This window comes from Chelonia mydas, chromosome 9 (genome assembly GCF_015237465.2).
Source record: "Chelonia mydas isolate rCheMyd1 chromosome 9, rCheMyd1.pri.v2, whole genome shotgun sequence".
NCBI lineage: Eukaryota > Metazoa > Chordata > Testudines > Cheloniidae > Chelonia > Chelonia mydas.
In genome coordinates, this window is record NC_057855.1 from 38,714,508 (window position 1) to 38,740,627 (window position 26,120).

Genomic DNA, 26,120 nt, shown 5'->3' on the forward strand with positions numbered 1-26,120 from the left:
AGCAGTACATTTTTGTCCTTGGGCAAGCTTACACTTTAAAAGAAAGTCTTCTTACACTGTTTGTGGGGAGGTGCAGGGTTGAGGGTGAGTAAGGAGAGGTTGCAGTGTCTGGTGAGAGATGTGTAGGGAGGGCTGCCCCAGGCAGATTCCTCTCCAGTGTTCTTGTCCCTATTATTCACATGGTCCAGTGGGAAGCAATTCTCTCCCCAGCAGAAGCCTTAGGAGCCCAGTGGTGGTCGGCGCATATCTCCCCCTAACCAGAGGGTTCAGACCCCCAAACTGGGGTCTCCCAAGAAGAGGCCCTGGCCCCAGCTCCTTCCCCTGCCACCTCTCACCAGCAGCAACCACCACATCCCTGGAAACCAATGGCCGGGTGGGGTGGTTAGTGCTTTGGCCCCATCAGGCCTCTGCTCTGGAGTCTCCACTACCCTAGGCCAGCACTGCAGAGCCGAGCTAGGCTCCTTCCCTGAACTCCTGCCCAAGGGTTGTCCCTGAGCTGCTGCCTTCTCCTCCCTCTCCCTGAAGCCCATCCCCCAAAACCAGAAGCACTTCCATTCCCCCTGCAGCAAGGACGCAGGGCTGCATGGCACTCTGTCATGGGGGATAGGTGAAAGCAGAAGGGCAGGTTCTGAAAGGTCCACTCCACATCCCAGTTGGGGCCACACAGAGGAGATGTGAATGACACAGTTTCTGACCTGTGCAGATTAGACAAGATTGCTGCACATGTGTACAATTTACAGGGACCGTTGGTTAGGATTCCAAAAAGCTACTTCCCTGCCAATGAGGTGACATCATTTGCAGTCAGCTTCTTTTTTTAGTCCCCATTGTTGAGTGAGTGACAGTATTATATCAGCGTGTAATGTGCAGATTATCAAATAAAGGGAAGAGAAGAGTTTTATCTTATGATGGAATGGAATGGCCAGAGAAACAGAACTGACAGTTCTTCGGCATGAAACTGCATTCTACTGAAGGATAAAATCACAGAGTTCAAGGAGTATATTCTCTTCTAAATGTACATTAACTGTTCATAAATATTCATTAATGGGAGTTACATACTCAAGGAGAGGAGACTAGAGCAGGGCAAGCCATTTGCAGTGAACAATTTACTTGACACATTTATCCGCTTCTGTGCTTCCAACCTATCAATGAACAGACTTCAAGTTTCACTAATTTGCTCAGTTTTAGACAAATGGTTCAGATGAACATATTTCAGCCATGGATTCTCATGAGCGCTTTGGCAGAAATATTTGCAATTTGTACACATGCTGTGAGTGACTGGTTACCTAAGTCACATGGCAATTTTTCTGCTCCCTGACTAAATGACTCCCAGAGCTTTCATGATGGCCCTATGAATTCTTCTTACAGCAAGAATTCCCCTGCAAATACAAACCTTAAGTATCTGTGACACCTTGCTTCTCCTCAAACATTTTCATATATGAATGCACACAGCCAGGAAATAAAAGGGTTGGTGAGTACTGATGGTAGTTTTTATTCAAATTAATATTTACAAAGAATTTTGTAAATGTTTTTTGCCCACCTGTTGAGAAACTATGGGCCAAATTTTGGCTATCCACCTGGGGAGATGATGCAAGGAAACCCTTTCCTCCAGCGCACCCATGCAGAGGTAGTCATACGTTGGCTGCTAACAGTGGGCAATACAAATACTCTAGAGATTTTGGCAACACTAATTAGAGGATTAGATATTTGTTGGTAAATGTCAGTAAATGCTGATTTCACCATAGACTCACAAAACAATAGAAAAATGTTTCCATAGAGGATAATTGAAATGTACAGGTAGGCAAAGTAAGAAAAATGCAGCTTGAGAATTTATTCAAGTCAAAATCCAGTGATGTATATTTTTGAATTAGGCTTGTTACAAATGGACTAGTGAATGAATAGTAAATATAAGTACAATTTGTTGATTTAAGGATATTTATATATCTTTGTATATTTCGACATGTGATGTTGACAGATTGTGTTTTAACATGTGTAAAGCTTTAACTTCTTGAATCCCAGTATCTACAGCTATGAAATTATTCTCTCTCTCTCTCTCTCTCTCTCTCACACACACACACACACACACACACACAAATTTCACACAAGAGTGAAAATTTAAATTGATCAAAATTGAAAAAAAAATCTTGATATTATCCATAACAATTATTTAAAAAAAATTAAAATTGAATTCTGCCAAGCCTAACTAATTGGCAGAGAGGCATAGGACTGTGAAGATCCAGGACCATATCCATAGCATCTGCAAGTGACAACAGGAGGGAATGGGGTAAGTGATCAGGTAACATCTTTCCTAAAATCTTTCCTTTTTTGCCATTAAGGACCTTACGGGCATGTCACATGTTTCTATTGTGGCCCAGTTCAATCACTTTTGAGTCTGTTTAAAATGGAACCTTTGTTCCTCTTATTACAATCCTTTCCTTATTCGAATGGGTTCTTTTTCTGGTTTAAAAAGAAAAGAAAAAGACTGGGGCAAAGAGTAAGTTGGCATCAAGGATTCAACCCCGAAAGAATTATTTTTTAACTAAGGGGAAATTGCTTTTACAGAATGAGGAGAGGGTAGATTTCAGAAAGTCATCATGGCTAAAAAACAGGGGAAAGAGCTCAAGTATCCCAGCATGATTAGAGGTGTGGACCCATGTGGAAGTATTTCCTGCTATACAGGAAAATTTTGATTAGTTTTGGTAACAAACCACCAACACATAGTGAGTTTTTCACTCTTACCTTTCCCTACCATCGCTAAAGACCCACTAAGCTTTACTGACCTTGGTGTGAAGGAAGTTGCAAGAAAGGGAAGGAAGCCTTTATACTTTATTACTTCCACACCAGTACATTATACTAAATTATGGCTAGCTACTCTACGTAAAAGCTTAATAGCAGAAGTGAGAAATATCAGTTGATGCTTGAATCTATTTAATACACTTTTACCCTAATTAAATTATTTCTATTTAGAATGTGTGATACAGCATAGCCAGAGAGCAGCACGAGAGTGCCTTTTTTTTTTTTTTTGAAGCAGAAAAGAATTTTATTTGTGTAACACTTAAAAGGAATCACCAAAAAGGATAAAGCAAAACTATGCAACAAAAGCAAACACAAGGTAAAACACAGCAGCCTTCAGGAGGGAGAAGTGTTCAGGCGCCTGGGCCCAGAGCCGGGGGGGGCTTCACTCGTGGTTTTCCACCCTCCTGAGTTACCTGGTGGCCTAGAGCGGAGGGGCTTCCTCGACACTCATGGTCTTCCAGTCCCTCGAGTTACCTAGTGCCACGCCCAGTGTCACCGATTATTCCTCTCCTGACGCAACGGCTGGGGCTGGGGTCTCTCGCTCTTCCCCTCAATCAAAGGGTCAGACGGAGGGAACCGGACGGGGTCACCGAGCAGAGAACCTCGGACAGCGCCCACCTCTCCTCAAAGGTGTCAAAGGAGTCGGTGGACGCCGCCCAGAGGAACTCCGGCCGGATACGTGAATGTACTGAGGATCGGAAAACGGCCCTACAATCGCAGGACGCTTCATTAGCCAACCTCCTCTCTCTGGTTTTATAAATGGCTGTTTTAGCTAGGGCTAGGAGGAGGTTAACCAGGAGATCTCGCGATTTTGTGGGGCCACAGATGGGGAGTGTGTAGATAAAAAGGTGAGGGGAAAAGTGTAGCCAAAAGCATAATAAAATATTTGTAGGGAGCCGGAAAAGGGGCTGCAGCCTGGCACACTCCAAATATACGTGCGCCAGGGTTTCCCTCACATTGCAAAAAGGGCAAGTATCCAGGATGGGGGTGAACCATTTCAAAAACACGGCCGAGCTCACAGCTCCGTGAAGGAGCCGCCAACTAATGTCCCCGATGGGCCTCGGGACCAAGGTGGAATCCAGGCTGGCCCACCGGGGTTGCTCACCCTCTAAAGGTGGCAGGAGGTCCCGCCACTTTGTATCGGGGCGGGACACCAGGGTGTGGGCGTGAAGGGTGTGAAGCGTGAGTGTGTATAGATATTTCCGTGGCGCGATTTGGAAGCTGACCGACTGCAGTTCATGCAGCCGGCTCACAGTGAAAGGGTGAGGGGTTTGTTGGGATCTACGGGGTAGGGGCCCAATTGAAAGGTCCGGCGGGCCTGGGGTAGAGGGTGGGCGGGGTGCGCCCTCGCGCAGGGCTCAGTTGAGATAAGCCCGAGCAGCGGGCGTCAAGGTGGCCTTCACCTCCTGAAGTACGCGCCGGGGGGTACGAGGTCTGGAGAGCCCCATGCTCCGAGCGAGCACCACGGGATCTAGCCAGTCTCCCCGGTCGTAGTCCAGGAGGTCTCCGACTCTCGTGACTTCCGCCAGGACCAAACTCTGGCACACCGAGTGGGACTCCGCCGCCTGCACACAGAGCTGGGGGTTGTGTAGCAGGGGCTCCGCAAGGAGATCTGCTCCCACGGTGGCCGCCACGGACCTGGCCGTTGAAAACAGTTTCGAGGTCTGGAGGAGGTCCTGGTAGAAGACCGGCAGCTCGGAGAGGTCTCGCGGAAAACCTCTCGGACAAAGATAAAAGAGCTGCCGGTCGTATCGGAGCCCTTGGAAACAGCGCAGGAAGGCGTGCGCCAGTATGCTCCACGTCGAACTACCTGCACTATAAAGGAGCCTCTGCAGGGCCTGGAGGCAGAAGACACGAACCTGAGTGTGCAGACACTTCAGGCCCTGCCCTCCTTCCTTCAGGGGTAGATGAAGAACCCCAACAGGGGCCCAGTGCATTCCTGACCAAAAGAACTCTAGAATCGATGTCCGGAGGTCGGTCAGGAAACCCGGGGCCGGGACCAGGGTGTTGAGCCTGTACCAGAGCGTGGACAGGACTAGTTGATTAAGCACCAGTGCTCTCCCTCGGAGGGAGAGACATCGGAGTAGCCCCGTCCATTTCCGGAGCCGTTCTATCACCCCGCCTTCTAAATTTTGCCAGTTCTCCAGCGGAGAAGGGTGTGTGTCAGAAAGGTAAACACCTAGGTAGAGCAGTGGGCCCGCGCTCCACCGGATGGTCTGAAGTGTGGGTGGGAGGGAGCTCACCCGCCGCCAGTCCCCCACCGCCAAGCCAGAGCTCTTGACCCAGTTGACTCGGGCGGAGGAGGCTGCCGAATAGATGGCCTGGCAAGCCTCCACCCGCGCCAAGTCCCCTGGGTCCTGGACCACGAGGAGCACGTCATCGGCGTACGCTGACAGGACCAGCCGCAGCTCCGGCTCCCGCAGCACCAACCCCGTCAACCTCCTGCAGAGGAGACAGAGGAAGGGCTCGATCACCAGAGCGTACAGCTGGCCCAAGAGGGGGCACCCCTGCCGTACTCCTCGCCCGAAGGTGACCGGCTCGGTAAGGGTCCAGTTGAGCCTAACCAGACACTCCGCGGAAGCGTACAGCACCTGGAAAAAGCTCACAAACTGAGGTCCGAATCCAAATGCCTGCAGAGTGCCCAGGAGGTACCCATGGTCCACTCTATTGAACGCCTTCTCCTGATCAAGAGACAGGAGGGCGAACGACAGACCGTCTCTACGCCCGAGTTCCAAAAGATCTCGGACTAGAAATAGGTTGTCAAAAATGCTGCGACCCGAGACAGTATAGGTCTGGTCTGGGTGGATCACGTCCGCCATCACGGACCCTAGCCACAGCGAGATTGCTTTCGCTACGATTTTGTAATCCGTGCTAAGGAGTGAGACGGGACGCCAATTTCGTAAATCGCGGAGGTCCCCCTTCTTCGGCAATAAGGCGAGCACCTGCGCGAAAGGGGGAGGACCCCGCCCTGCAAAGACTCAGCCCAGACAGTGGCTAGGTCTGGGCCAAGAATGTCCCAGAACGTGCGGTAGAACTCCACGGTCAGCCCGTCCATGCCCGGAGATTTATTGGTGGGCATGCGATGGAGGGCTTCCGAGAACTCGGCCAGGGTGAGAGGCAGCTCTAGTCGGTCTCGGTCGCCCATGCTGACCATGGGGAGTTCCTCCCAAAGCACCCTGCAAGCACCAGGATCGGTCGGATCCGGGGAGAAAAGGCTTGTGTAGAAGTCACAGGCCATCCCACACATCTCCACCGGATCCGTGAGGGGGGCACCGTCTTCTGCTAGAAGGCAGGTGACGTGTTTCTTGGCCCCCCTCGTTTTCTCCAGGGCACAGAACAAACGGGAGCTGCGATCCATCTCCCAAAGGAGGCAGATGCGGGTTCGAACAAAGGCACCTCGGGCCCGATGGTCCTCGAGGGCCCGGAGCTCCTCCCGCTTCTCCCGGCATGCTCCGCAGAGGAACGGGTCCTCGGGGCTGGCGGCCAGACGCCTCTCCATCTCTAAGACCTCCCGTTCCAACTGCTCTATCGCTGCATTTCTCCGTCGGCTCGTGCCCCGGATGTAGTCATGGTAGAAGAGCTTGGCGTGCACCTTCCCTAGATCCCACCATCGCCGCGCCGAGGGAAAGGCACGCCGCTGCTCTCGCCAGGCCAGCCAAAACTCCAGGAAGGACGTCACGAAGCCCTCATCCTCCAACAGGCTGTTGTTAAAGTGCCAACAGGCCGGCCCCGGCCTCTCTGCACAGAGGGAGGCCGTTATGGTGGCTAGATGATGGTCAGAAAATGGGGCTGGCCGAATGTTGGAGGAGTGGGCCTGTGAAAGATGGAAACGGGATCAATAAATACGGTCCAACCGGAGAGTGGTGTGACCGATGGGCCTCCACCCGGACAAAGGTGAACGTGGAAGTGTCATCTGGGTGGTGGTCACGCCAGACGTCTACTAAGGAGTGATGTTCAACTATTTCTCGGAGAATGTTCACAGCAGCCGGGCTCAGCTCGGCCCCTGAGCGGTCCTGTTCCTCGAGGGTGGTGTTAAAGTCCCCTCCCAGGACTAAGCATTCGTGAGAATCTAGGGTGCTGAGGAAGTCGGACACCCGCTGATGGAATTGCGGCCGCTTCGGGCTCGTTGTCGGGGCATAGATGTTAATGAGGTTGACCACGAGCCCCTCCATACGGACTCGGAGATGCAGCAGGTGGCCCGGCACGGCCTCAGTGACCCCTAGCACCTCGGGCTGTAGGTTGGGGGAGAACAGGGTCGCCACTCCAGCTTGTCGAATCGTGAAGTGGCTGAAGTAGACCCCGTCCCCCCACTCCAGCTACCAGCTGTCCTCGGCGGTCGGATCGGTATGGGTCTCCTGCAGGAAAACCACAGAGTACCCCCCTTCCCGAAGGTAAGAGAGCACCTGGGACCTGCAGAGAGCCATCCTACAGCCCCTGGTGTTCAAGGTTGCAATAATGAGGGGCATCATGCGGAGGGCTGGGGGGTGGGGGTTCCTTGTTGGCGGGGGTGTTCGCAGCCCCCGGCGGGTCGCGCAACAATCCGTGACCCATCCCATAAGTGAGTAAATCGTCACGGAAGCTGCGGGCCCGCCCGTAGGCCACGGCACCATGCCTTCCTTTCCCTTTACCCTCCTTTATAAGGGCCCTTGTGGCCTGGAGGATTTGATCAAAGTCCCCCCATAGCTGGAGATCTAGCTGTACCCTGTTGCGGGAGCCACGGATGTCTTCTAAAAACTGTCGCAATGCTTTTCACAGCTCATGGTGGCGGGGGTTGCGATTTCCGGGTTATTCCCTGGTGGGGCTCTTGGTGCAGCCTCGTGGTCCGCTGAGGCGGGCAGGCAGGGTGCAGACCACCAACGGGGCGTCTGACAGGCTAAAGTTATTAGGTCCGTCTCAAGCCTTGGGGTAGAAGAGGATGGCGGAGGGAAAATTGCAGCTCCTGATGGGTCGCGGCAGGAAAATGCAAAGGCTGCTCCTTGGGGAGGATCCGCAAAAAACGGGAAGGAAATAACCCCAGGGGAAGCAATAGCATTGCAGGAGGAGGTGGATTGGGCAGGGACAGGGGTGGGGGTGGGGGCGGGGGAGGGGGAAGAGGTGAGGTTCTGGGCTTCGGGAGGCAAGCAGCTGAGAGGTGGTGCCTCCCAAACAGATTCGAGGGTTAAGGGGGTGGGAGGGGGCTCCCAGTGATGCTAGGCGCAGGCTCTGTGGTGGATTTGGCTGCCGTGGCCTCAGGTGGTGGACCACCTTCTGCAGGGTGCTCGCCCGGGAAGGCGGTTAGGGGGAGGGAGCATGGGGAAAGGGGGACTGGGTAAGGTTGCCCAGATCGAGGCCAGCCGGCAGTAGGTCATTCTCTCCCTGGGTGACCGGGGTCAAACCTAGGGCCTCGATCTCCTCATACATGGAGGAGAGGTCGTCTTCTGCCACCCCGGGGGGCTCCCCTCTGGCGCCCGCTACGATGGTCGCTTCGGGGTTCGCAGGGGGTTCGGGTGATATTCAGGCAGAAGGGGCTTCCTCAGGGGTCTCGGAGGGGAGGGTCTCCCGTGGAGGGGAGATTCTACCTTCCAGTGCTATTTTGTCTTCCCCTCCCGACACCAGCGGATGGATCTTGCTCGTGGGCATAGAGGAAGGCTCAGTGTCAGTGCTTCCCTTCCTGGTCTTCCGGGGGGGCCTCCACATCGGATGGGTGCAGCAGAGCTCAAGCCTTCCGCTTGCCTCGCTTTCCCTGGACTAGGGTCCAGCCCTCCATAGCATCGTCTGGGGGCTGGTTAGCAGGGGTCGTGTCGGGGGGCAGAGGCGATGGTTCAGGGGCTCGGGGGGGTAACGGTGAGGCAACATGAGGGGGGGACGGTTCTCCTTAGGGCGGGCCCTCTCCTATGCCTGGTAATATCTTTGCACCCTCCTCCATAGGCTCTGCTGGATTGTTAACAGCAAGGGCGGGGCTCCCTCGCTCGTCTGGGCATTGTAGGGGAGGTGTCTCTTGGGCCCGGGCAAGAGCAGCGGTGGATCGAGCAGGAGGAGAGGTGGTTGCAGATCTCGGGCGGCCAAGGGGCATCGGCAACGACGGAGCCGATGTCCTGCCGGGTCTCGGGGGTCTCGGGTGCCCCTCCCCACCGGGCCAAGGGGCAGTCTCTTCGGACATGCCCCGCTGATCGGCAGAGGTAGCACCGGGCCTCTCCTGTGGAACAGTAGACCCGATAGCGGGCTCCCTGGTAGGGGATCAGGAAGGACCCCTCAAGCGCCTCTCCGTCATGCGCCGCCGCCGGCGGTAGAAGCTGCACTTGCCGGCGGAACGAAAGGACGTGACGGAGGGTGGGGTCCTTGCAGCCCAACGGGAGAGGGCTGATGACGGAAACGGGTTTCCCCAGGGTGGAGAGAGTTGGTAACAGAGCGGAATTGGGTAGAAAAGGAGGGACGGAGGTCAGGACTAGGCGGACGCCCAGGTCTTCTAGCGGCTCCAAGGGGACAAACACCCCCCCCCACCACCAGGCCTTTCTCCACTGCCTCCTGGGTGGCAGCCTCCGATGCTAAGAAAAAGACGACCTTCCCGTACATTTTGGAGGCCACCACAATAGCCATGGGTCCGACAACCCTCGCCAACGCCTGCACGTATGTCTCCACGTGGGGCGAGGTGGGCACCAGGAGGCAACGGACGCCATGCTTCCTGGTCATGGTGGGAAAGGGGCCCCGGCCGCTATTGATGGTAGAGGAGGCGGTGGGTGGGCGGGATGACGAGGCGGCAGGCAGGCGGGGGGGCTGCCACTGCCCAGGCATACGCCCTGGGGGCTGGGGGAGGGACGCTCGCAGAGCTGGTGGAGGGAACAGCGGGGAGGGACACCATGGTCGATGACGAGGCCACAGCGGTGGGGGCAGCCTCTGCCATGGAGGGCTTGGTGGTTGTGGCGGGGCCCTTCCCCTTCTTCGCACCCTGGCCTTTCCGGCTAACCGGGGGGGCTTTCCTAGAATCTGGGGGGGCGGTGGGCATAGCAGCGGCAATAGTCGCCCCGGTGCCTCCAGCTGCCGATGCCACAGCGGTGGCGGTGGCAGGTGTTTTGGCAGCAGTGGTGGGGAGGGGGGCTTGGGGGTTGGGCAGGGGGGTAGGTGGGGGAGGGGCAACTGAGATTGTTAGAGGGGCCTCACCCCTCTCATTCCCCGCCATAGTGAGCAGGGAGAGACGGGGAGACACCAGAAGGAGGAGGGGGAAGCAGATTAACCACTTCTCCCTGTTGGGCTGCAGGCGGGGGTGGCCAAATGGGTCGGACTGGACAGGGGAAGGAAACAGGGGTTGGGGTCAGATAGTAGGGGCAAACTGTGGGGTGGGCAGTCCGGGGGGGGGGGGGGGGGGAATGCGGACCCACGCGCATTTATTCAAAGAGTCTCGTTTGGTCGGCTGTTGTGTCTGGTCCGGATGATGGAATTTCAAAGCAAGCAGTTGAGGCTAGAGGCAGCCGGCAGGTTGCCAGCAGGGACGGACGGCGGGGGGGGGGCCGTGATGGGTGTAGTAGTGTTGGGGGGGGCACCGATGGATCGGGGGGCAGCTCCGTGCCACACCCCCTGTGCCCCTACAAACGCAGTTAAGACACAGTCAAACTCCCCCCACACGAGAGTACAGTTGAAAAGTTACTCAGTCTTACGGCCCCCTCCACGATGATTTGTAGCTTCCCTAGGCGATGTCTCCGTCAGCTGTCTTCTCTCCCGGTCTTTGTGGAGCATTCCAAAAATGCCAAGCAAAGATAAGAAGACGATTAATTGCGGGTCCACAAACAAACAGCAAAACGGTTGGGTCTGGGGGCGTCCACTCCCCTCCTCCGGGGAGCGGGTCGGCAGTCCTTCCCCCTCCTCCGGGGGTTGCAGCTGAAGCAGTAGCAGCGTCCGAGGGCAGGTGTGGGGGGGCTGGCAGGCAAGCTGGCAGCCGAACAGCACTCGAACGGCAGCAAAGAAAAACAGAAAAAAAAAAAAATGAAGAAAAAGCGTCTGGCCCGGTCGGGGGGCGGGGGGGGAGGGAACTAAAGCAGGGGCAAAAGCAAGGAAAGCCCAGGCCAGAGGGCAGCAGGAGAGTGTAGAAGGGAGCCTTATTCCCTGTAGAGGGAAGAAAGTTTGCTATAAATTAATTAAAGCACCTGAAGCCAATTAAAGCACCTGAAGCCAGTCACATGATAACTCCCCCCCCCCCCCCCGCTTCAATCAGCCAGGAGGAGGGGTTGAAGCAGAGTGGATTGGTGTTGGAGGAGAGAGCAGTTTAGAGGGAAGCAGAGGAGAGTTTGGAGAAGTGCTGCCGTGGGTTAAGAAGACCAACACCCTAGGTAAAGGGACACCTGGTTTGTGCAGAGGGAGGACAGGAAGCCCCACAAGCTGAAGGGCAGGAGAGGGAAGTAGCCTGGGGAAGGAACCGCTAGTTCTAGTGGTTTACCGCTATCCCTATGGCCCCTGGGCTGGGACCTGGAGTAGAGGGTGGGCCCAGGTCCCTCCCTCTCCACTCCCCTCCTCTAGGACACTAGTGGGCCAGTTAATACCCCAGTTCAGGGGCAAGAAACAGTACCCTGAACCCCCACCCAAGAAGAGAAAGCATAAGGCCCATCATAGTAGTGCTGGCAATTTGCCACAACTGTTATTAGGTGTTTCAATGGCCCTAATCTCCGTCCTACGTATGCTATTATGCAGAACCTTCTGTTAAGTCACCAGCATTTTCACGTTAGTCTCCGGTAATATTATAAATGCCCCATGGTTGGCTGCACTATTCATAGCATTTAGAGAAAGGTGTAATTGACAGACTTGGATAAAGCAGCAAATGAAAGTATTTTTTAAATGTGGTAAAAATAATAAAAAAAACTGCATCTGGGTTCAACCCTGGATGTTCCTGGCACAAACACTGTCTGCATTCTAATCTGACTTGTAATGTACTGGTATGTGTATTGCTGTCCACTACTGAACTGTATGCAACCGGCCTATAAGGTGTATATAAGCCCAAAGCCAGGTTTCAGAGTAGCAGCTGTGTTAGAGTATGAGCTACACATGATTTTTCCTTAGCTCATGAGGAAGAGGTTAAGTTTTGAAAGAGGAATGCTATTTCTCATGTTACTATGTGCAGTTTAGCTGGCAATCATGGAATATGTGTGTGTGTATATATGTGGGCATGGACTTCTGATTTCATACCTCGCTACCCACCACAAGAATCCACAACAATCCAAGGCCTTGCCCTATTAGACAATATAGAATACCTGTTACTAAGAAAATTTTTCGGTGGCTGTTGCCTAAAATAGTCACAGTTGCAGAGAGACTTTTTCTGGCTGAATCTTTCTGTGGGCCAATAATGGCGCCTGCAACACTTTTAACATCATTCATACTTAAGGCTAAGATTTTGTCATACATGTTCTTAGTGAAAGTCACTGACAGGTCATGGGCAATAAAGAAAAATTCAGAGACGCCTGTGACCTATTCGTGACTTTTACTAAAAATATGCATGACAAAATGGGGAGCTGCAGGATCCGCTCTCTGCAGCTGGGAGCTCCCAGGGGCCCCACCACCTGTGGCAGCCAGGAGCCAGGAACCCTGCAGTTACCAGCCAGGCAGCGGGGGGACCCTGCAGCTCCCATGGGCTCAAGTCAGAGGTCTCTGAAAGTCACGGATTCCATTACTTCTGTGACCTCCATGACAAAATTGTAGCCCTACTCATATTGTCCATGTACATTGCAAACTGGATTAATTCCACGGCAATATCACAAGCTAACTCCGCCACCCTACCAATATACTGTACAATAACCGCAGATTTTCTGTATCTTGCTGAAATCTCAACTCTGCAGTTTATTGGCAAACAAAAATTATTGAAGAACTAGATAGCTGCCCCAAACAGCAGCTTCTGAAGGCCAGCCTAGTATTGGGGCTAAATTCCAGCCTGGGAAACACAAAGATCCTACTGAATACCATTAAAGAACCCGAAGGTTTTCTCTTGGCTCAAACATGGAGCCAATTCCTCAGGATAGTCCAAATTATGATTGTCACAGGACCTGGGGGTGAGCAAATGTGGGTTTAAAAGCTACCTTTGCTTCTTTTGATTTTTGGGATAGTTTTTATTTATTATTATCATCATTATTTTATTTGTAATGTGGTAACAGTTAGAAGCCCCAGTCATGGCCCACGGCCCGGTCTTGGTAGGTGTTGAACACAGAACAAAAAGACAGTCCCTGCCCCAAAGAGTTTAGTCTTTGGGACCAGTTTCACCAGTCCATGCTTGGTGGAGAACAAGCAGGACCGGATTAACTCTCCTGTGGCCCTGAGGCTATTAGATTTTGTGGGGCCCCTGTATACAAATCTTTTTCCTGGGAGGGAGTTTGGTGCAGGGAGTTTGGATGCAGGAGGGGATTCTGACCTGGGGCAGGGTGCAGGAAGGGGTGCGAGGTGCTTACCACAGGCGGCTTCCGGCCGGCAGCACAGCAGAGCTCAAGCTGCCTGCCTGCCCTGGCCCCACACCACTCCTAGAAGTGGCCGGCTGCTAGCACGTCTCTGCGCACCCCTGGGGGGAGAGGGACAGCGTGTCTCCATGCTCTGCCCATGCCTGCAAGCGCTGCCCCCATAGGTCCCCAGGAACCAGCCAATGGGAGCTGCGGGGACGGTGCTGGGGGCGGGGGCAGCGCTCTGAGCCACCTTCCCCCTACACCAGAGCCGCAGAGATGTGCCAGCAGTTTTCCAGGAGTGGCGTGGGGCCAGGGCAGGCAGGCAGCCTGAACGCCCCTTTTAGCAGCCTGGAGATCATTGCAAAAATAAATCTGAGGCTGAGCCCACCTTGAGCCAGGGCCCCCAGGCTGCAGCCCCTATACCCCGCCTTTACCTGGCTCTGAGAAGAAGATAAGCCATCGCCCCTCCAGCCCCTGAGGCACCCCTTATATTGGAGTGCCAGTATAACTGACTACAACAGTCACACACCAGCCTTGGATTCCCAGCCTTCCATCCCTTTTGTATCATGAGAGCCGTACAAAGGAGATGAGCATGGGGCTGATGATCAGGCTCATGAAATCTAAAATCTGTGGTAGAGACACTAAAGAATAAAGTAGCTGCACCCAGTATTATATACAGGTATTAAGCACTATGGTTCCAGTCTTGACATATTTTTTACACACAACTACCTCCTGTCTCATTGAGAAAAGTAGTGGAACAGATAGCAACTCAGAATTTAGGGCAGGGAATGATAGAGTCTACGGTATTGAGATTTTGGGGCATTAATGGCACACCCATTCTTCCCTCATATCCATGGGGGTCCATAGTCAGTTGGTTGCTATTTTCTAGCTAGTGATCTAATTGCCACATAACATAGTCACCAATGTGCGTGGGCCCCTGTATGCTTAGAAACCTAATTGCTTGGGTTTGCATAGATCCCAAGGAGAGCTCATGGCATTCTTAAGAAATGGCTTTATTCTAGCTGCTCTTTTCAGGTCAGATCCTCAGCTGGTATAAATCAGTTTAACTCCAGTGAAGTCAACGTGGAGTCATGCTGATTGACACCTGCTGAGGATCTGGCCCTTTGTCTCCTCTCTTCTTGCACTTCTACATATTTGTTTCTCTTTCATCCAGCAGTAGTGCTGCTGAATGCCAATGAGTTGAGAAGCGATTCATCCCCGTTCAACCATTGCCAGGTAATTAGTCTGAACATCAAACATTCATACCCCCTGCCTTCCCAGGTACCATGCAAGTTGGGCTACCTGCAGGTATTTGGATAGTGGATAAAATATTTCAGCTCTCGCTTAGCTGTAATTATTTCCTCGAGTGCTCAAGACATTTTGAAGAATCACAGCCACCCATTTTAACATTCTGATGGAAATTAAGTTATTTTCTATATAATTTCATCATAGTTACTACTAAAACCATCTCAGAGAATGAAAGCTACAAAGCAAAAGCAAATCTTCGCTTCACAAGTTGCTCTCCTGACAGTTTGAAAAAAAGCTATTTAAGGGAGGAAAAAACACTTTCTTTTAACATCACTGCTCTGACAACCACAAAGGCTGCTTGACAATCTTGATAGCTCTATTTATGTGTTACATTATCCTGCAACAGTGAGGAATGCTATTTCTACTAACCAGGCTTAGGTATAAATAGAGCTGTGGGGCAAACACACTTTTTTCTCTTACCCAAATCATATGACCCCATGGAAAAAGGGAACCAGAAACTATTGGAGTGATGCAATGATGAAAACCATCCATTCCCATCCCACTGGAAAGCCGCATGGACAATAGGGGCCACCAGGGCCCACTGGGTTAGGGATTTCCATGGTGGATTGCTAGGGTTTCAGATAGGCAGAGACCACTGGTCATACTGTAAGCAAGTAGAATAGAGTGTAGGATGAAGAAGGGAGTTTGCACAATTCATGTCCTTCTTTATGACTGCCAGGATAGAAGATTGGGGAAACTGGTGACTAATTGCAGCTCATGGGAGCTTTGGGGGAGGAAAAAGACAAGCAAATTTGGCTCTTGATCCACCCAAAACAAGGAAGTCACTACATGCAAATCAGAGTTATGCTATTTCCACACACAAGGCCCAGTTCACCGCTCACTGACACTATTGCAATTCCATTGTCTTCAGTGAAGTTACTTCTGCTTTCCACTGCAACAGCAGAATAAGGCACATTATATGTAAAATAGCCTGTCTGGGTTTTTAACAGTGCCTCTCAGCCTTAAAGAGCAACCTGGATGGAATGCGGTAGCCATTTCTGCCAGTAACAAGATAACTATTTATTTCAATACAATCATATAATTTCTTTTTATTCAGTTATTTCCTGATAGAGTGGGTTGGAGAGGATTAAGGGTTAAAAATCTGTACGCTGAGGCTTTTAAACTTGGTTTTGGTTGCGTCCTTAAATTGTCATTGGGTCAACCTACCAATTGTTTCAGTATTTAATATATGTGTTAAGTTTAAATGCATGCACATGGAGTAAGTTGATACAAGCATTATATAAATCTAAAAATTATGGAGAAGCAGCACCAACTGTATAGCTGAGGCTATCGAGAGCCTCTAAAATCCATAAAGGCAGCAGAGTAGGTCAAAAAAATTCCATCAATTTTTGGATGAAAAATGGCTATTTCATCAAAATGAAAGTTTCCACAGGAAACATCCATCTTCAATTATTTTATTTTTTTCAGGATTTTGTTGAAAAGCAGAAAAGTGAAAAATTTGGATAGTAGATAAAATATTTCAGCTCCAGCCTAGCTGTACTTATTTTCAGTTTTCAGAGAAAAACAATTTCTTAACTAGCTCTATCAGGTAAAAAAACCTTCCAAACTGCTGTACACGTCAGGGGGCAGAGGTAGAGTGTGTGATGTAAATTTTGGAGTCATTTGGCCCAGGGGTTCCTGGTGTACAAGCCCACAAAATAATTCTTTTAAAAGTGACAAATTTTCTGTTTTGTGAACAGTTCAGAGCCAGTGGAGGGCAGAATAGAAACACCACTGCTATATTTGTAAGATAAGATCAGAACTCTCCCTGTTTCACTGAAAACTAGCCCAATGAAAGATTTGTGGACTTTGTGACAAAAATGTACTGTTTTTAACCTGTAGTGTAACCTGAAACCTATTATATCTCATGTGTTTCATTACAAATATTTCACACAGTTCCTACTACAGCAATAATCAATTACTACTCAGTACGATAGTTCCATTGCCCTGGTGGGAACTATTTTTGACATCTGGGACATATGTATGTTTGTTTTTTTTAATAATTGTGTCAAAAGTGCCTAGAATCCAGTACAGGAACTTTTTTCCTTGTTGTTATAAATCTAAATAAATACAATAGGTTGCAGAGATGTGTATAGATCCTGACATTCTATATGTTGGTCTGACATTTGGATTTATTCATAAACAGGAATAGTATGAAATCCATGAAAGAACTAATAACAAGAGGATATAAAACAGTGATCCTTTATTTAATGTCAGATTAAGCTGCGGTGTGTGGAAAATGCTATTTTCCATTGGTTACATCAAAGCCTGGGTTTCATGCAACGGTTCACACACTCCATTGAAGGGTAGAAAAAGTCAGAAAGGAAATAGAAACCTCTGACCTACAAATGTAAGAGAAATAAAGCAGATGGTAAAGCTATCCAGAATTCTAGCTATTTCTCCATATACAATAAAGTTTTCCTCAAATTTTGACTTTTTAACCATTTTATTGTAAAAACAAATGTACATAACTGCATATGAAAAAATTCTTGCCCATCCAGTTTGTCACCCTCTCTCTTTAAGACCATTTTACCTTTCTCTGCAACAATCACAAAATCTTTGGTGTCTGCAATTTGAATCAGAAGTACCAAGTTAATTTCACAGGGTGCTACAACGTTTCTTGTGCCCTTTCAACATCCTGAGGATCAACCATCTTTTAACAGTATTTGCCATCCCCTACTCTGCTAGCTGCCCAAACCAAGCGATGGATTTCCCTTGCACAATCAAATTCTCTCAGATTACTAAACCAAATTACTGTAGTCATATTAGCAAGCATAACTAAATTGATTATGGGAACTATATGATTTCCATAGTACTCCTGCACACATAGTGCAACAAAATTAAAACTGCAGTCAGTAGTAGCTTCAGGTGTCCTGGGCTTTCCTCCGACGCCGCCCATGTACATGTATGAGCTCTAACCACTTTACCAGTCAGATCTCATGGGGAAAGATTATAATAGGCCTAGATAGCAACTAGGCACCCAACTCTCATTGGAGTCAATGTGATACCAGTGTGTCTTCTCGCAATGATCTCATCCAAATTCATCCACTTGTATGTTCTTAGGATAACCAATAATTCCCACCTGGATCGCCGAACATTCATGTACCCTAACAAAGTTCCTTGTGCAACAGATAACACACATTATGCAGATTTGTGTACATCTTTAGGCATACACAATCGTTAACCAACAGGGTCTGCAAGCTGCTGAGCATATTCACTCTCCTTTGGAAGGATGAGGATGCCGAGGAATTGTCATCATAGAAGATGCTACTTTACAGCGTTGGGACAATATATGTACATTCTTTCCCCGCTGTTCCTCTGAGGCCCAATCCTGTTAGTTGCTTAGCCATTCCTACTCTTACTGAACTCACAAGAATTGAAGGGACTCAACACCAGACAGGGGGAGTTCAATTTGCTGATGCAGAAGTTGAAGAATGAGTATGTTTGGAGGAGGTCTCAAGGAATATTTACTTCTAATGTTTTAATACTCAATTTAACTTATTTTTAAGCAAAAAACTCTTTCCTTTTAAGTTACCTGCTTTCCTGCCTAGTGTCTAAAGTCTCAATCAGTATATGACCAAAAGAATTGAATTAATCATGGAAAAAGAGCACTTTATATGCAAATCTATGTTGCATCCTGTTTTTTGCCTATGTAAATTATGTGACAGTATTAGTGTATGAAGACAAAGGATATTTTCCTAAAGAGGACACTATTTTGAATTTAAGTGCAGATAACCCACACTCAGAAATGATATATTTTTCTCATTGCTACCTGCATTATTTACCTAACGATAAATATTGCTCTTGAGTTCCAATAGCTACAGCAAGATCCATTGAAGGGGCAAAGATAAACACAATGGCTGAGGTTTTTCAAAGCTTCTTACAGGATTGTGATGCCCAATTTCCCTTTCATGTTAAAGGGACTCAAGCATCCAAATCCCCTAGGCAGCTTTGAAAATCCCACCTTGGAGCCAGCTGTCCTTGGATCATGAAAGCCACTAAGTCTAGGCTATTGATCTAAGTACCTCAGAGCACATGAAAGAGGTTTCACAAGAACAATAGCTTGGTAACCTTCTGTCTACTTTGCTGGTGTTCTGATCGACTCACATCTGACCTGAACTGGTTTAAGTTTTCCTACTGTGGTGAAAAAAAAAAAATACTCTGCCTATATTTAAGCAGTAAAATGCAGTTCTGTCATTACACTATTTATTAGGGATCTGTGGGAGACACTGAAGGGGTATTGATTTTGGCATTAAGAAGTTAAGGCAATTTTAAAAGTCTCTCATATAAAAGTCAATGAAACCTATCAAGATGCATATAAGTTATCACTGCCGCTACTTAAATTAAGGTATTTGTCTTTAACAGCAGTTGCTTTCTTCATAGAAGTTCTGATAATAATATGATGATCACAGTATAAATGCAGAGATAAACATATAGATTGGGGGGGGAAAAAGATCACATTTTTTCCTGCTGCTTGATCCTGGAGTATAGACACAGAGTGAGAATTCTTTGTCTATGGTATACTGTCCCAGAAGAAGCGGTTAAAATCTCCATCTACTCTGGACAAAACACCAGAAAATGTACTGCAAGAAACAATACTATATTGCCAAGGGGATGTACTATGTTCCACAATGAGGTAGATTCTGTGCTCTTGCTTACTCTGAATTTACACTGGAGTAGCTAAGATGAAAATGTGTCATTTCCATCTCTAACTTGTACAATTCATTTTTATAGCAACAGAACTATAAGGTTGTGAATACACTGAATTATCGGAAAGAGAAGCTGAGAGACAAAGAAACAAGTTCTTATTCAAATATAAGTGTCTTCACTAATAACAGACAGGGAGAAAATTACTGGCAAGTTAAGTTACTTTCATTATTATATGTTCTACTGTCTCTTTTAAATAAAAAGACTCCACTTTGCCACTCTAGTGTCTGCAATTTAGCCATTACTGTACTCTGCTTCTGAGAATGGCAGCTTGAAAGTCCAAATTTATGAATTTTTCTGCCTATGTGAAACAAACTTTATTTCCCTTTTTCACTTTCCATTCCCATTCATCCAAATTGGTCAGTTTCAGTACTGCCTGTGATTTTTTTGTTTTGGTCAGTTGAAATTACCATTGCTAGCTTCTGCAGTCTGAGCATACTGATCTTGTCCTGCCATCTAGTGAATAAATGAGGAAATAACAACATGAATCTTAATAACTGACTGAAGATATTCAAAAAGTCCGACTAGTACTTTTCTTTAAAAAAAAAAATAAAAAAAAATCATAGGTTTATTCCTTCAAGACATGTATAAATAAAAGTTTCTATCATGTCACTTTGTAGATTAATGTATCTTTTCCCTAACAACTAAACTTGTTGTAATTTATTGTTTGATTTACAAGAAGTTTAACAGGTATCATCTTTTGACAGGTAGTAATTTAAGTGTTATCCACTGATGTATTGTATCTAATAGTTTCATGTAGGGAAAATGTCTTTTTTTTTTCAATGGGTATATTCTTTTGATGGGTATTTGTGGATATGTTCTATTGTGCCGAGTTAATGATACTACCAAAATGAAGTTTCAGTAATTCAGTAAATAATTAAGTCAAATGCATTGATGTCATCAAGAACAGCTTTCACTGCAGAAGTGGATATGGTGGGAAAAGTGTCAGTATTTCAACCAGTTGATTACATGTCTCATTGGACTAGCAAGATGTTTGGTTTTTTTGAATGACTTTGCTCCATAAATATATGCTACTAATAAACATTTCATAATGTATTTATGGCTAGATCCAAAAGCCCCTTGTAGGCAATGAAAACACTTTCAAAGGAGCTTTGGCCTAGACCTTTACTCTCTCTAAAGAACCGAAAATTAACAGAAGCAACAAAAAGCACACCTTTCTATGTTCAAATCCTTAAAGTTTCACCCAGTCTAGATTGCCTGCTTCAGCATGATGGAAGTGAATGTACTGATAGATCATACTAATGAGCTCTCTCTAAACCATAAGGAACTGGTACAACAGAATACCCAGTGAAATAGGAGGTTTGAATCTCACTTAGGCAGGAGGTGAAAATGAGCTTTTACGTTTATATATTTGTTCAGATTAATAAAATCTCATATAGGTTTGTGCAGAAATGGCAGACATTGTTTGGAGAATGTCTGAGAACTGCACTTCAGGAGTTTGTTAGTATTAGAATATAAGAAAAAAAAACCCTGTGAATGGTGCCATTAGCTGAAGAGCATGGCTAATGGGTGTTATCTGCAGCTAGTAATGCTGTGAGTTCTGCAAAGAATCTTTAATGTCCATGGAAGCCCATTTAAAAAAAAAAAAAAAAAACACAAGGAAACCTGGAAATCACCACTGCACCAGGGGTGCCTCACACTTTTGTAGCTTCTAGAATTGGATAAAATTGCACAGAAACAGCATACACCAGCCAGTATTAGCAATTCCATTCCTCTGCTGTGTGCGCGCATTTAACATATACGTATACCACCACGTGTTAAGAAAAAACCAGAACAACCCAGCCACTTGCAACAGAACAGACCATTTTTAATCCTTCACCATTTTCATTTGTTTGGGTGGTAGAAAAAATGAAAAAAGTTCCCAAGTTAAACAAGAGTTTCTCATTCTAGAATTAGGATTTTGTACCATATCTCCAGGGCTGAAAGAGTAGCATAGTGCCTTTAGTGTATGCACCAAATCTTCAGCAACAAGCTGTGGATTTCTCCCCACCATCACAATAACTGAAGTTGTTTTCTGCTGTGGCTTAGATTTGGTAAAGACAATTAAATACTCACTTGGCACAAAGTTTTAGATATGAAAGCATATTTCTTCAGAATTAGAGATGTCGTAAAAAAACAGAAATAAATTCAGTTACCTGTTCATTTGAAATGTACGCCCAAATTAGTCATAAAACAAATACTGCATCTGATTGCCAAAGGTCGGTAGGGCACCATGCTAAAATACACACCAAGAACAGAAGCAAGTATCCTTCTATATTCAAGAAGAGTGTACTATAATTATGCCTTATTTACAAGTAATTTACATACACAGGTTTAATAGTCTCATCAACATTTGTCATAGTTGTGCTCTTTATAATATTGCAAGACATAATTCTGAGTCAAAATTACTTGCTTTGTAATTCTAAGAGCTGGCAGTTCCACAATCTGTAATGCAATAATTCTCCTGTCCCTTTATACTTGGATGTTTGCAATTTTCACTTCCATTCATTCAGAGTGACATCCAGGCTAGATCCCATTGCAAACTTTCCTTCAGCAAAAGAGTCAGACATGGTTATTCCTATTCCCAAAGTGTTCCACCGCGCCCCTACCCTTAATTTTTATTTTTTTAGTGGAACATTAATGCCATCAGGTTTAAAGATCTGCTTGGGCCTAATCTTTAAACCCAACCAGACCACAGCCAATCCCAAACCCACACCAAGCCCAAGAGTGTGGAGTTGTTTCATACCTAACCCGACAACCTCCCCAGTATAATAATCCCGGAAATATGCATTTCAAACTAAGGGTTTGCCTACATGAACAATTAGTTTGCAACAAACTAGGGTATGAATCTAGCCTGTTGTGGACCGACTGTACACCCCACTGACAAGCACACAAGCAGTTTGTTAACATGCTTTGATCTAGTCCCTTTGAAACAGGATTAGATCCAAGTGCATTAACAAACTGTTCATTCACACATCAGCAGGGTGCACACACAGACAGTTAGCCCACAGTGGGCTGTTTCAGGATAGTTTCACATCACAGCTTGCCACAAACTGCTCTCAGGGATAAGAATCCAAATGCATGCTATACAAGTCACACCCAACCTAATCCAAACCTGACACTTGTAGTCAGTTCCCATGGGGTTTGTATTGGGTATGGTTGCAAGCCTCAACTCAGGTTTGCAACTCATTCCATGCTGACACTTACGGCTTGATTGTCTAATTATGTCTACGCTACGAAATTAGGTCGAATTTATAGAAGTCGATTTTTAGGAAGCGATTTTATACAGTTGATTGTGTGTCCCCCCACTAAGCACATTAAGTTGGCGGAGTGCGTCCACAGTAACATGGCTAGCATCGACTTTGGGAGCATTGCACTGTGGGTATCTATCCCATGGTTCCCACAGTCTCCGCTGCCCAATGGAATTCTGGGTTGAGCTCCCAATGCCTGATGGGGCAAAAACATTGTCGTGGGTGCTTTTGGGTACACGTTGTCAGTCGTGAAAAGCAATGGCAGACAATCGTTTCGCGCCTTTTTTCCGTGCAGACGCCATACTGCTGTCAGAGGATGGTGCAGTACGACTGCTAACTATCATAGTCATCCACCTCTTCCACTGCAACTCTGCTCTGCTCCTCTTGTCTCAATAACGAATTTCTCCATGTTCTCTGTCATGTGCTCCCAGGTACTTGTGTTCTTCCTCGGGAAACGTACACGGTGCTAACCGTCTTTCTCCACCACTTCCACTGCAACTCTGCTCTCCTGATGCCATGAATCCACCTCACAGGTCCTCCCGTCGTGCTGTATAAATATCTATTCTCGTGGCATCCGTCGTCAGCCACCGCTTCTGCTGCAACTCTGCTCTCCTGCAGACGCCATACCACGGCAAGCATGGAGCCCGCTCAGCTCACCGCTGCTGTGGTGAGCATTGCAAACACCTCGTACATTATCCTGCAGTATGTGCAGAACCTGCAAAAGCAGGCGAGGAGGTGACGATAGCGCAATCACGATAGCGATGAGGACATGGACACAGACTTCCCTCAAAGCACGGGCCCTGGCAATTTGGACATCATGGTGGTAATGGGGCAGGTTCATGCCATGGAACGCCAATTCTGGGCCCGGGAAACAAGCACAGACTGGTGGGACTGCATAGTGTTGCAGGTCTGGGATGATTCCCAGTGGCTGCGAAACTTTCGCAAGCATAAGGGCACTTTTATGGAACTTTGTGACTTGCTTTCCCCTGCCCTGAAGCGCAAGAATACCAAGATGAGAGCAGCCCTCACAGTTGAGAAGCCAGGGGTGATAGCCCTCTGGAAGCTTGCAATGCCAGACAGCTTCCAGTCAGTCGGGAATCAATTTGGAGTGGGGTAAATCTACTGTGGGGGCTGCTGTGATCCAAGTAGCCAACGCAATCACTGAGCTGCTGCTATCAAGAGTAGTGACTCTGGGAAATGTGCAGGTCATAGTGGATGGCTTTGCTGCAATGAGGTTCCCTAACTGTGGTGGCGTAATAGACGGAACGCATATCCCTATCTTGGGACCAGACCACCTTGGCAGCCAGTATGTAAACTGCAAGGGGTACTTTTCAATGGTGCTGCAAGCTCTGGTGGATCACAAGGGATGTTTCACTGACATCAACATGGGATGGCCAGGAAAAGTGCAAGACGCTTGCATCTTCAGGAACTCTGGTCTGTTTGAACAGCTGCAGGAAGGAACTTACTTCCCAGACCAGAAAATTATCGTTGGGGATGTTGAAATGCCTATAGTTATCCTTGGGGACCCAGCCTACCCATTAATGCCATGGCTCATGAAGCCATACACAGGCACCCTGGACAGTAGTAAGGAGCAGTTCAACTATAGGTTAAGGAAGTGCAGAATGGTGGTAGAATGCATTTGGACATTTAAAAGCTTGCTAGCGCAGTTTACTGACTAGGTTAGACTGCAGTGAAACCAATATTCCCATTGTTATTGCTGCTTGCTGTGTGCTCCACAATATCTGTGAGAGTAAGGGGGAGACATTTATGGTGGGGTGGGAGGTTGAGGCAAATTGCCTGGTCGCTGATTACGCACAGCCAGACACCAGGGTGATTAGAAGAGCACAGCTGGGTGCCCTGTGCATCAGAGATCGCTTTGAAAACCAGTTTCATGACTGGCCAGACTACGGTGTGACAGTTCTGTTTGTTTCTCCCTGATGAAAACCTGCCCCCTTGTTTGACTCTACTTCCCTGTAAGCCAACCGACCTCCCCGCTTTGATCACCGCTTTCAGAGGCAATAAAGTAATTGTTTCAAAATATGCATTCTTTATTAATTCATCACACAAATAGGGGGAAAACTCGCAATGTAGCCTAGGAGGGGTGGGTGAGGAGGGAAGCACCGAGTGGGGTGGTTGATGAGGGGAGGAGGGAAGGACAAGGCCACACTACAGTTCAAACTTTATTGAATGCCAGACTTCTGTTGCTTCGGCAATCCTCTGGGGTGGAGTGGCTGGGTGCCTGGAGCCTCCCCCCCGTGTTCTTGGGCATCTGGGTGAGGAGGATATGGAACTTGGGGAGGAGGGCAAGAAGTTATACAGGGGCTGCCGTGGCGGTCTGTGCTCCTGCTGCCTTTCCTGGAGCTCCACCAAATGCCTGAGCATGTCAGTTTGCTCCCCCATTAGGCTCAGCATTGCATCTTGCCTCCTCTAGGGGTGCTCCTCCCTCCTCTCATTGCATTCATTTAACGCTTTCCTGGACTCTGCCATTGTTTGCCTCCACGCATTCTGCTGAGCTCTTTCAGTGCGGGAGGACTGCATGAGCTCTGAGAACATGTCATCGCAAGTGCGTTTTTTTCGCCTTCTAATCTGCGCTAGCCTCTGGGACAGAGATGATTGGGAGTGCGTAGAAACATTTGCAGCTGCAGGAGGGAAAAAAGGGAGAATACTATTTTAAAAGATACATTTTAGAGAACAAAGGGAAGACCATTTCACACTGAATCAAGTGATTCACATTACATAGCACATGTGCTTTTGGTACAAGGTCGCATTTTGCCTCTTATATTGAGTGCCTGCCGGTTTGTTGTGAGACATCACATGCTCAGCTGGGCAACAGAATTCGGCTTGCAGGCAGCCATGGTAAGGCAAAGGGTTTTGGCTTCTTCAACCTTCCTAACATGTGGGAATGGTTTCAAACAGCAGTGTTCTCCTTTCCCATACCAAGTAAAGCCCGTTGGGTTGGCCATTTAAAAGGAGGGGCTGCAGTTTTAGGGTGAATGTTCAGCACAACCCATTCCCCCCCCCCCCCCACCAATTCTCTGGGATGATCGCTTCACACACACACACACACAGGCTAGTATCAGGGAAGATCCCTGTCAGCCAAATGCAAACAGCTCAGCATGAATGGGCCTTCCCCTACCGCATGGCTAACAGCGAGGATGATTTCTTTCCAGCCAAAGGCAAACAGCCCAGCAAGAACGGGCACCTCTGAATGTCCCCTTAAACAAAATTTCCCGTATTTGAACCCAGTGACCATGAATGATATCACCCTCCTGAGGCTAACACAAAGAGATAAAGAACGGATGTTGCTTGAATACCACCAAAGCCTGGACCCATTCACTGGAATGCTCTGTTCTGCAATGATTCCAGACTACTTGCTACTGGCTTGGCATGGTAAAAGTGTCCTACCATGGAGGACGGAATAAGGCTGACCGCCCCAGAAACCTTCTGCGAAGGCTTTTAGAGTACCTCCAGGAGAGCTTCATGGAGATGTCCCTGGAGGATTTCCATTCCATTGCCAGACACATTAACAGACTTTTCTGGTAGCTATGCTGGCTGCAAATGCATCCCAAGTCTTCAGGGCAAATTAATCATAAACACACTTGCTTTTAAACCCTGTATTATATTTACAAAGGTACACTCACCAGAGGTGCGTTCTCCGGCTTCCTGGTCCGGG

At 48.1% G+C, this 26,120-nt stretch overlaps 1 long non-coding RNA gene across 1 annotated transcript in view; it reads right to left on the reverse strand.

The window, feature by feature from the left end:
- LOC122461801 overlaps positions 1–26,120 on the reverse strand; it is a 98,893-nt gene that overhangs the window by 62,394 nt on the left and 10,379 nt on the right. The gene's annotated exons all lie outside the window — the stretch shown is intronic.